Source organism: Colossoma macropomum, unplaced genomic scaffold (assembly GCF_904425465.1).
Source record: "Colossoma macropomum unplaced genomic scaffold, Colossoma_macropomum, whole genome shotgun sequence".
NCBI lineage: Eukaryota > Metazoa > Chordata > Actinopteri > Characiformes > Serrasalmidae > Colossoma > Colossoma macropomum.
The window spans coordinates 4,922,953-4,933,879 of NW_023494801.1; the positions used below are offsets into that span (position 1 = coordinate 4,922,953).

Consider the following 10,927-nt stretch of genomic DNA (forward strand, 5'->3'; position numbering starts at 1 on the left):
TGGCGGTGGAGGACTGGAACACCAGCTGAGAAACAATGCATAGAAAGACGGTGAGTATAAGTCCAAAGATTTCCAGCATTTCCTCTGAAATGAAGGATATCAATATGGGGATATATCATATCATATACTGAGTTTGTCCCCCTTTGCTGCAGTAACAGCCTCTACACTTCTGAGAAGGCTTTACACCAGATGTTGGAACATTGGTGTGAGGATTTGATTGCATTCAGCCCCAAGAGCATTGTACAGATATTGTATGACTAGTTCTTGGTCACAAACGCCACTCCAAATCATCCTAAAGCCAATGGGAGCTCCAACACTAGCCCTGGTGTTGAAATTCAATATCGACTGAAGTGCCTCAGTAGTACTACAGTACTATAGCCAATCAATACCGAATTTTAATACCTAAGCTGTCGGTCTTGGCGTCGGTGAGCCAGTAGACATGCTTACAAAATTCCAGCCTGCTGACTAGCTGTGTAAAATGCATTCCGCAAGTGAGTCATTAACATCTGCGCTTCTGAATAGCCTGTAATCTGTTCACTGATGTGGTGGTGGTGTGTTGGTGTGTGATAGCTCATCTGCTGCTGCACAGTTTGTGTTGGTCATCCTCTAGTCCTTCATCAGTGGTCACAGGATGCTGCCAACAGGACGCTGTTGGCTGGATGTTTCTGGTTGGTGGACTATTCTCAGTCCAGCAGCGACACTGAGGTGTTTAAAAACTCCAGCAGCACTGCTGTGTCTGATCCACTCAGACCAGCGCAACACACACTAACACACCACCACCACATCAGTGTTACTGCATCGCCGAGAATGATCCACCACCCAAATAGTACCTGCTCTGTGAGGGTCCATGGGGGTCCTGACCACTGAAGAACAGGGTAAAGGGGGGCTAACAAAGTATGCAGAGAAACAGATGGACTACAGTCTGTAACTGTAGAACTACAAAGTGCACCTATATAGTAAGTGGAGCTGATAAAATGGACAATGAGCGTAGAAACGAGGAGGTGATCATAATGTTATGCCTGATCGGTGTAAATATAAACTAAGCTGCAAAAATAGTCTGTTCTGAATTCATTGTTTTTGTGATGTCACAAAGACCAAGAAACACACACACACACACACACACACACACACACACACCAGCCTACAGCAGTTTAGCTCCACCTACTCAAACTCAAGTTAAAAGGACTGTTTTAGCCTGAAAATGAGGCACAATACAGAACAGCCAATTGGAACAAAGCTCATTTAAATATGCCAGTCTTAAAGGCACAGTAAAAAGCAGCCTCTTTAATTTTAAGTGATAAAGAGTGGAAAATGGACAAATAAAACTGAATTACAACTTTTCAGTATCAATATCTATTTTTAACCATAACCAGCCCTATCCATCTCACCAGAGAACGCAGTCCCACTGCTCCACAGCCCAATGCTGGGGGGTTTTATACCCCTCTAACTTATGCTTGCCATTGAACACGGTGACCTTACACATGTACTGCTGCTTCAGGGTGTCCCATTCTATTGGTCAATGCTTTTTTTCTGGAGATGATACAAGCAGCATGAGCACAACTGAACCTGTGTCAGCTCTGGGTGCACCTTAAAATATCAGAACTCACTGATAACTGATCACTGAAAATATCTGCATACTTATATGCCTGAATTACTGGGCAAAAAGCAAAGGACGGTAAGAAGATGCAGGAAAATACAGCATTTCTTCCCCTTTTCCTATCTGCTTTCACACTCTCTGGCTAGCCGGTGTGCTGAGGCATGGCTGCATCAAGCCATATCCCCCTCCTCCCTCCCCCTGTCCGTCCCTCTGTGGTGCAGTGTTGGTTCTCCTGCTTTTTTCTCCTGTGTACCCCACTGCAGTTTACGCTCAGTGGTGCTCAAGGGCCACCTAGAGGGCAAATAAGGCAACTACAACCCCCAAAATGCTGCAGTCCCCCCCCTTTCTTTCCTTTCTCCCTCAGTGTGGATGGCTTATGATGCTTCTGTTGATTTTAAGCTCTACATTTAGCTTCAGTATGTGCATATACGTAAGTTTATATTGCTCTTTCAACAGTCGTTTAAATATCCTACTAAGACGGCCTGAATGGGATCATGCTCGGCACGCTCGCTGTGCTCTCTATCCCTCTTCTTTTGCATGAACCCCAACACTCATGTAAGCTGCTCTAATTAAACCCTCCTCCAAAATAACAGAGAAGGGAACAAGCATACGAGGGAGGAAAAGTAAACAAATACCATTATAACCAATTCGTATTAAGAAAACGACATACAGCCTGAAGGTCATCTGTAGGACTTTGACCTCAAGGCCAAAAAAAATGAAGCCTGTCCACCAATCCCAAACCCTTAAGCACAAATAAGAGACATGAAAGAGAAAAGAGGGGGGGAGGTTAAAAACTAAGGGTCCTAATAAGAAGAGAAATAGACTTATTGGCTAGATTTTTTCCAAGGACGTGTGAAAGCTTTGAGACCTGTGTTGCTGCGCGTATCTAGAACTAACAATATTCTTAAGATAGTTTTAACCCCCCCCCCTCCTCACAAGCTCCATCTCTCGTTAAAACCTAATTAATAAAAGTGCCCTCTCCGGTTAATTACCATCCCTTTATAGTTTCCCATTAGGCACTCAGGGAATGAAGCCGGGGAGAGAAGGTAGAGAGATGGGATATAATTGTGTTAAGCCAAATCACATCTGAACTTGATGGAAACTATTCTTAGCAGGGGAATAGAGACAGGAAGAAGTGAAGGGGGGGGCACAGAAGAGAAGAGGGAAAGGACAAGGTGGAGGGAGACGACGTGGGGTTAAAGGTGAAAACCTAGTGCGGTGGAGGTTTTGATGAATCAAGCAAAGCGCAGTTAAGAGAAAGAGTGAACAGGTAAGTGTGGAGGGAGGGAGGAAGTCTTAGTTAGCCAGGTAATTCAAGCCCAACGTTTAGCCCAATCCTCACTTTGCGATAAGTTATGCAGCTTATTGAGAGCTTTAAGGAATGCTAAAGGAATTCTCCTGCATCGCCGTCTGCTGTATCGATGGACAGTTATTTTGACGTACTTAGAAAACCTGAAACACATTTAAAATAGAAGCCAGTGGGCACACGCTGAACTTCGCATGTTGTCCAAGTACAGGCTGCTTTATAATTCCTTTAAACTGGTCTAGAGTGGACATACATAGTAAATGGACTAGCAGGGAAGGGGTGAGTAATCTTTAAAGGATTTGACACAAATCTGGTCACTCAGAAAGCAAGGAAAGTGTAACATATCCCACCTTTACCTTGTCAAATCACAGCAAACAAAGACAGGAGGATGATTTTTAAGTTATACCATCACTAGAAGGCAAAGCTAAAGGGAGCAGAGCAGGTGCAGAAGAGGGGGGGGACGGAAAAGGGAGGGGGGACGGGGTTATAGGGTGCACAAGGGAAACAAACAGAAAGGCTAGCTATATGCTACTGCAGCTTTCAATGCATTTGTGTTTGCCAAAAGTCTAGTATCTGCTGTGTGAGCACAGTTAAGAACAGAGAGACTGCCCTGCTGTGTCTAGCTTTGCTTTATATGAGACTGAAATCAGCTTCTCAGTCGAATTTCCCGTTCCACCTTAAATGGTGCAGCAGTTACATTCCGGCACCTCAGGCTTCAGGACGTAACTGCTGCGGCATTTAAGGTGGAACGGAAAATTCGAATAAGAAGTCGATTTTAGCCTCGTTGGCTTTGCTTTTCCGTCTGTTTTTTACTTCTATTTCTTAACCCATAGGCACAGTGGAAGGGAAAGGTGAAGTCACAGGTGTGCACCTACTTGTTGAGCCTGAATGCGCACTAATATCATCATTATTATTACTATTATCATCATTATTTTTATCAGACGTGTAGAGAAGGAAGGGGGTAGGGGGAGATGTGCACAAAAAGACCACGACACCAACACAAATCCACACGGCACGGCACACCACAACACCTATGAAGTACTTACTCACTCGCTCTGGGCTCTGGCTGGCTTTCGTTGTGTATGGAGTGTGTGTGCGTGCTAACGAACACACACACACATAGACATACACACACGCACAGTAAACATACAGAAACTACGTGTGAATTTGGCTAGTTTCGCACTGGAGGGCTGGAGTCCGCGCTGTGGAGGCCTGTCTGCCTGCCTGCTGGCTCGCTCGCCGGACGCTCTTAAGTCTCTTTAATAATAAAGCACCGCACTAAAAGCTTGCAGTGCTGCGACGCTACTCAGACCTGACTTCTCCTCCTCCATGCTCGAGTAGCCTGCCCTCATGCTCGTGCTCAGGCTCGCGCTCGCCCCTGACAGCTCACACATTCTCTGGGTTTCCTCCACAACGCGCTGCTCTCCTTGTTACTAAGTCACCTTTGCAACTGCTACAGAAAACTAAGGCTGTTTGATTCCCTGCTTTCAATCAGGTCCTGCTTTTTGTCTGAGTCGCACGAGACCCATCCATCCATCCACCCTCCCTCTCTATAGCTCTAGCTCTCTCTCTCTCCCTCTCTCTCTCTCTCTCTCGCTTGCTTCCTCTATGTCTCTCACTCACGCCTGAGACTCGCGTGCTCCTGGACTTCCAGACAGACAATAAGCTTTACAATAATAACAGTTAATAATAATAATAATAATAGCAATAATAATAAATCTGCCACCTGCTTATGTGTGTCGACCACACAAAGTTAACGACACGGAGTATGTGCGGCTTAATTAGTCCCTGAAAGCTGAAGCTGAAGCTAACCAGTGTCGTCCTCTTCCCTCGTGTTTAAGTTATTTTTTTTTTCGCGCAGTGTCGCCCTGCTCATCTACTGCGCTCTCTCTCTCTCTCGCTCTCTCTCTCTCCCGCGTTATTTTTCCCCCCACCTGTATTCCGGCAAGCCCCGCCCCCTTCCCCGCACCAGGATTGGCTGGAGGAATTCACCTCTCAGATTGGCTAATTCATGTCCCTCTTCTTGCGCTGATTGGCTAGTGGGCTGTTTTCAAAAGCTTCCTGATTGGTCGAGAGGCGTTAAAGAAAATATGGATTAATAATAATTTAAAAAATGTCTCGTTAACAGAAAAAAATACACTATACACTCACTGAGCACTTTATTAGGTACTCCTACATTGTGTCTAGACTGTCCACTTCATCAGCTCCTCTTACCATATAGGTGCACTCAATGGTCAGGACACCCACAGGACCCTCACAGAGCAGGTATTATTTGGGTGGTGGGTCATTCTCAGCACTGGAGTAACACTGACGTGGTGGTGGTGTGTTAGTGTGTGTTGTGCTGGTACGAGTAGATGAGACACAGCAGTGCTGCTGGAGTTTTTAAACACTGTGTCCACTCACTGTCCACTCTATTAGACACTCCTACCTTGTCAGTCCACCTTGTAGATGTAAAGTCAGAGACGATAGCTCATCTTCTGCTGCACAGTTTGTGTTGGTCATCCTCTAGTCAGTGGTCACAGGACGCTGCCCGCAGGACGCTGTTGGCTGGATATTTTTGGTTGGTGGACTATTCTCAGTCCAGCAGCGACACTGCTGTGTCTGATCCACTCAGACCAGCACAAAAAATTAACATTGGTACAAGAAGCCGATTAAACGGCTGTTAGGCTGATTTTACATGGTAAACTTGCACACAATTTTAGTTGCTTGAAATCTACATGAAACTATATTGCACTTGAGTTGCATACTGTAAACTGTCTTGCAACTAATTTGAAACTCAGCTGCAACAGCTGCAAGCATCTCAACTTCATGGAAGAAGTTTCATGCAACAGCCTATCGAAAACGGCAGTAATGCGTCCTGTGATGAAGTCAAACAACTTTTGGCAAGGTTAATGTTTTTTGTCAATTAACCGAAGGATGACAAGAAGAAAATGAGCTTTTCTCAAAACTAGAGTTTCTGTAACTAGCTGTGTTAACTAGCCAGCTAACAATAACAGATGTTTAAACTAATTTCTCTCGTTTTTTGTAGCATGTGAGTTGCAGGATGTTTTACAGTATGCAACTCAAGTACATTTTAGTTTCATGTGGGTTTCAAGCAACTGAAATTGCACTAAAGTTTCACAGTGTAAAGCTCACAGTCTCTCTCGGGGCATCCCCCCCCCCCCCCCCCCCACCCCACCCCACACACACACACACACACACACACACACACACACCAGCTGTGCACACCAGTGGCGAAAACATGTAGGCCTACTCCCAAAGACTGCTTCATGAATCCTCTCTTATACTCATAAAGCCCACCTGTGCATAAACACTGACTGATGACTGCAGTTAGCTGGCCAGAAAAGCTTTGGCCAAACTTTAGTCTTCGATAAATCTAGACTCTCACATGTCGTTTTGATATTATTATCAAACTACATTGCTTCTACAATGTGGAGGTTTCTTTTTGACATAACAAATAAAAAAAACGTACCTTACAGTCTCTGTCGCTGTGAAATTTAAGTTAGCGTTACTGAGTGTTTTGAACAGCTGAGGCTGTATGACCTAAACTGAAAGCTAGCAGTGGAGTCCTCAGAAAAAAAGAGGGGGGTGTAGTGTAAATCTGTGCCAGCAGGTTATATATAGAGGGAAATAAAAAGAGAAGTGACTGTGTGCAGAGCTATGTTTTAGTGTTTTTAGATACTGAAATTGAAATGCTGAAACATTTATTATGCAAATGTGACTTTACATGGTGAAACAATTTCAGTTGCTTGAAACCTACATAAAACTAAATTGCAGATGCATAATGTAAACTGTCCTGCCACTAATTTAACGCTCAGATGCAACAGTCATGGAAGAAGTTTCATGCCTATCGAAAAGCCGGTAATGCATCACAAGATCAATTCGACTCACACCATTGTAAAGAACTGATTATGTATGCTGTCTGCTTGACGGATGAGAAAATGAAAGAGAAGACCTGAAAAGTAGATTCTCTTTAATGACTTTTGGCAAGATTAGTGGTTTTTCATTTTGTGGGATGACAAGAAACAACTGAGAATTTTTGAAGCTAGCGTTTCTGTAACTAGCTGCATTAACTAGCCAGGTAGCTGTTTAGGCTCTTTTCCCTCTTTTCCATAGCTGGACACATTTAGCCCTCCTTTAGCTGTTTCATGAAGTTGAGCCCCTTGCAACTGTTGCGGCTGAGTTTCAGGTGAGTTGCCTAACACCTTACATTAGGCAACTAGAGTAAAATTTTGTTTCATGTAGATTTCAAGCAACAGCCAGCTGTCTATCTATTTTTTTATACAACCTGAGCAAATCTGAGGTTAGTTAACATGTCGTGCTACTAGAAGGCTAAACTAGCACGTCATGCTAATATATGGATAATTCTAAAGAATTTGTTCAAGGTCAGAGTTAAAAACTCATTTCAGATTTTTAATTGACTTGGAATAAAATCCTTTTGCTTTGAGTGACACTGTACCATATGAAATATGTTTATTGTATTAAAATTATTGAACATTCAACTTTGTCACTGACAAAAACAATCATAACATTACTTTATAAACATACACTCTACAGGTTACAGGGTCACTCATAGGGTTCTATGTAATACAAAAAAGGGTTCTTCAGTCCCTTTTTGGTGCTATATAGAACCCTTTTTAAACAACACATTCTCCATCAATCTGAAGAACCCATTAATCATGCAGAGGGTTCTCTGAGTGTTCATGGTTCTATATGGATTTTTTTTTTTACTAAAGAACCCTGGTAGAACCATCATTTTTAAGAGTGTAAGTTCAAAAAAAATTACCAAATGTTTCAGTACTGACTGTTTCGGTAGTGACAATTTTAGCTAATTTTGAGCAGAACTCAAAAACACTAGCCAGTACATGACTCTGAACAGTTGTACACATATAATATTCATCACAATATTTCTCATTAAAACACAAAAAGCTGTGTCAGTACTGACAATTTTGGCTCATTCAAAATCGCTAGCCAGTACATGACTAACAAACACAGCTTTTAACACTTGTACACATTCAAAATCATTATACTTTTAAGTAAAACACAAAAATTCACAAAAGTTCACTGAACGGCAGTAAATATGTGTTTCGCTAGTGACAATTCATAATGATCCACACTGATCTTCAGACTTTGGGACAAATTTACTCGAGGGACAGGGATGCAGCCTCACTTTCTGGTCTAAAATGCAGGGGTGTGGCTAAAATAACAGTTAACAGTTGTGTACAGTTAAATCTGATAGTAAAATAGAACAAAAAATCACCAACATTTGTGTTATCCATCACTTTCATCTTTGATTTTTCTGTTTGATGAAACTCATGTCTGTTAGGAGGGCATGTAAATTTGAGCCTAATATTTTAACAGGCTGATAAACGCCAGATTTATGGTTAAGTAATCAAAATTATTGTCAATAACATCATATTAGCAATAACCGTAAAAACTGAATGTTTTGTTGTTTTTCTCCCCAGTATGTTAAAGTCAGTAGATAAACAGTAATCGTGCATTAAACTGTGCAGAAAGGTTCTCTGTAGAGAATGTGTTTCCACTTATTTGACTGGGGCGCCCAAACTTTTGCATACAACTGCACTTATTACATCAAATTCTTTGAAATTTCAGAAAAGCAAGGAACACTGTTATTTTTTCATGATTTGGGCCCCTAAAACAATCAGAACTATGTTAGCCTGTGTTTTACTGTTGCAGTAGTGAGACTGTGTCTGCGTGTATGAATCTGTGGGAAATTGCTGAGAGGTTTCATTGCAATATTTCTGAGCATGTGCACTGAATCAGCTCAGCTGACGCCTGCGCTGCTTGTACGAGCTACTAACCAACCAGTACCAAGAGGAGGGGCTCTCCTGAATACGGGTGGGGGAAATCACCCTCCCTCCCTCCTTCGCTCTGCACAAGAAAAGGTGGCAGCTGGTCCCCCCTCCCCAAACCCCACCCTGTGTCCTTTAACCATCTCAGCGCCGGGAGCTGGATGCTGCAGCAGCAGCGTAACCCAAATACCGAATTTAGCCTGACATGGATCTTCCTCAGAGCCATCCGGTGCACTGTGAGAGCACGCACAGCCAGACACACGTTACATTCAGTGACTATGGATATAAATCTGTATATGACGCTAATGCAGAGCCACATTGCTGAGACCGATTCTCATTCATTCATGCTGTGAATTCATTCATGTGTAAAGGGAGCATTTCCCATCTCCTCCTCCACAAGGGTGGTTTTCTTTCCGAGTATCCTGGGTGAGTTTCAGCAGACATTAGAAGACATGGCAACCTAAATTACGACAGTATATGCTACTAAATATAAATTATGATGCGCCTCATTGCAATTTACATGAAGCACCTCATTTTAAGGTTGAAGCTTCTGATAAATTAAAGGGCCTGTTTCTTGTATTTTTCTTGAATTTTATTTTTTGCTAATGAGGTCCAGTTATGCGTGGTTTTAGACAGCAAAAGGTTTCCCAACATCTCTTTATCTCTTAGAATTAAACAGTTATTGTGCCTTTAGGGCTGATATACGTAACTGGGCTATGATCTGCCCCCAATCAAAAAGCAGTCAACGCTCAAACACTCCTTATAACGTCAATGTGAATGGGTGGAGCTAAACTTCTGCAGCCTGATTAGGTAAACATATGTAAATGTGTTGTGCTTTGTGACATCACAACAAACAACAGATCCAAAATGGGCTGTTTTTGCAACTAAGATTCCATGTATAGACTAGTTCAGGAGTTCCCAGTCCCAGTCTTTGTATATAGTAAGTAAGTAAAATGTATTTATAAGGCACTTGTAAAATAACTTATGTTGAAAAAAAGTGCTGTACATAGAATCAACACAATGAATACACATGAGACAATTCAAAAGAAAAAACGACACATTAAAATAAATGATGAGTCAAAGACAGTAAAACACAGACACAGTCAATACCTGCTCACTTGATGCGTCTTAAGTATCAGTATTACCCCTCTCAGTACAACCAAAATTCCTCCCAGTACAATCAAAACCTCTCTGAGTACAACCGAAACTCCTCCCAGTACAACTGAAACTCCTCCCAGTACAACTGAAGCCCCCAGTACAACCGAAACTCTTCCCAGTGCAACTGAAACCCCTCCCAGTACAACTGACACCGCTCCAAGCACAACCGAAACCTCTCCCAGTACAACCGAAACTCCTCCCAGTACAAGCGAAATCCCTCTCAGTACAACTGAAGCTCCTCCCTATGCTCTACATCACTGGGCATGTGATCTGCGTCTGCGAGGAAGATAATCACACCAGACGAAACAAAATGCTTAACAGCAATATGGACAGACGCTACTGTGCAAAACAAGCTGCAGGCAAAGAGGTTAAATGGATAAACAGTTGGTAACTGGTTGCAGCGTAACAAACAAATGTGCATATTCCATCTTACACAGCAATTGGATCTCAGTCTGACTATCTGGAGACACATTTGACTACCAAGTGTAAATGCATGTGGTTAAAATCTTATCAGGATACAATCCAGATTCTCGTCACATGAAGTGACCAGGTGTAAACGGGGTCTATAACACCTAATATGACCAACAACTTCTGTGAGGACAACCTCAGAGATCACTGTGGTTGAGGGTGTGAACGAGTTGCCAGTATAAAAGGGGGCTAAACCATTTAGTGCTTTAAAAACAAATAAAAGCACTTTAAGCTTTATCCTGTGGTAGCCAATGAAGCAAAGAGGACTGGGGGTCTCTTTTCTTGACTTTCTAGATTAACTGTAAATTGCAATGTTGACTGGTTAATCCCAATGTTTAGAGTTGGAATAGAGTTCCAGAAGAAATAAATGCATGAATGACTTTCTCCAGGTCACAAAAAGAAAAGGATTAAGCTGGAGGAAACAACCTCTTACCGCAGAGTTGACTCGTCTGTCAAATCTGAAGTCTGAGTCAACAACAAGATTTCTCACTGAAGATTTGACATATGAGGACAAGTGACCAAGGTTGTTGGAGATGCTGTTACTGAGATGAGGAGCGCAAAAAAGAACGACCTTTGACTGAACAG

The 10,927-nt window shown here is 42.5% G+C and overlaps 1 protein-coding gene across 1 annotated transcript in view; it reads right to left on the bottom strand.

Moving 5' to 3' along the window:
* kcnc3a (potassium voltage-gated channel, Shaw-related subfamily, member 3a) overlaps window positions 1-4,725 on the bottom strand; it is a 98,114-nt gene extending 93,389 nt beyond the window's left edge. Inside the window, exon 1 of the mRNA XM_036590039.1 lies at window positions 4,630-4,725. The gene's annotated coding sequence lies outside the window, so the exon portion shown is untranslated. The remainder of the gene's footprint in view (window positions 1-4,629) is intronic.
* Between the last annotated feature and the right edge of the window lie 6,202 nt (window positions 4,726-10,927).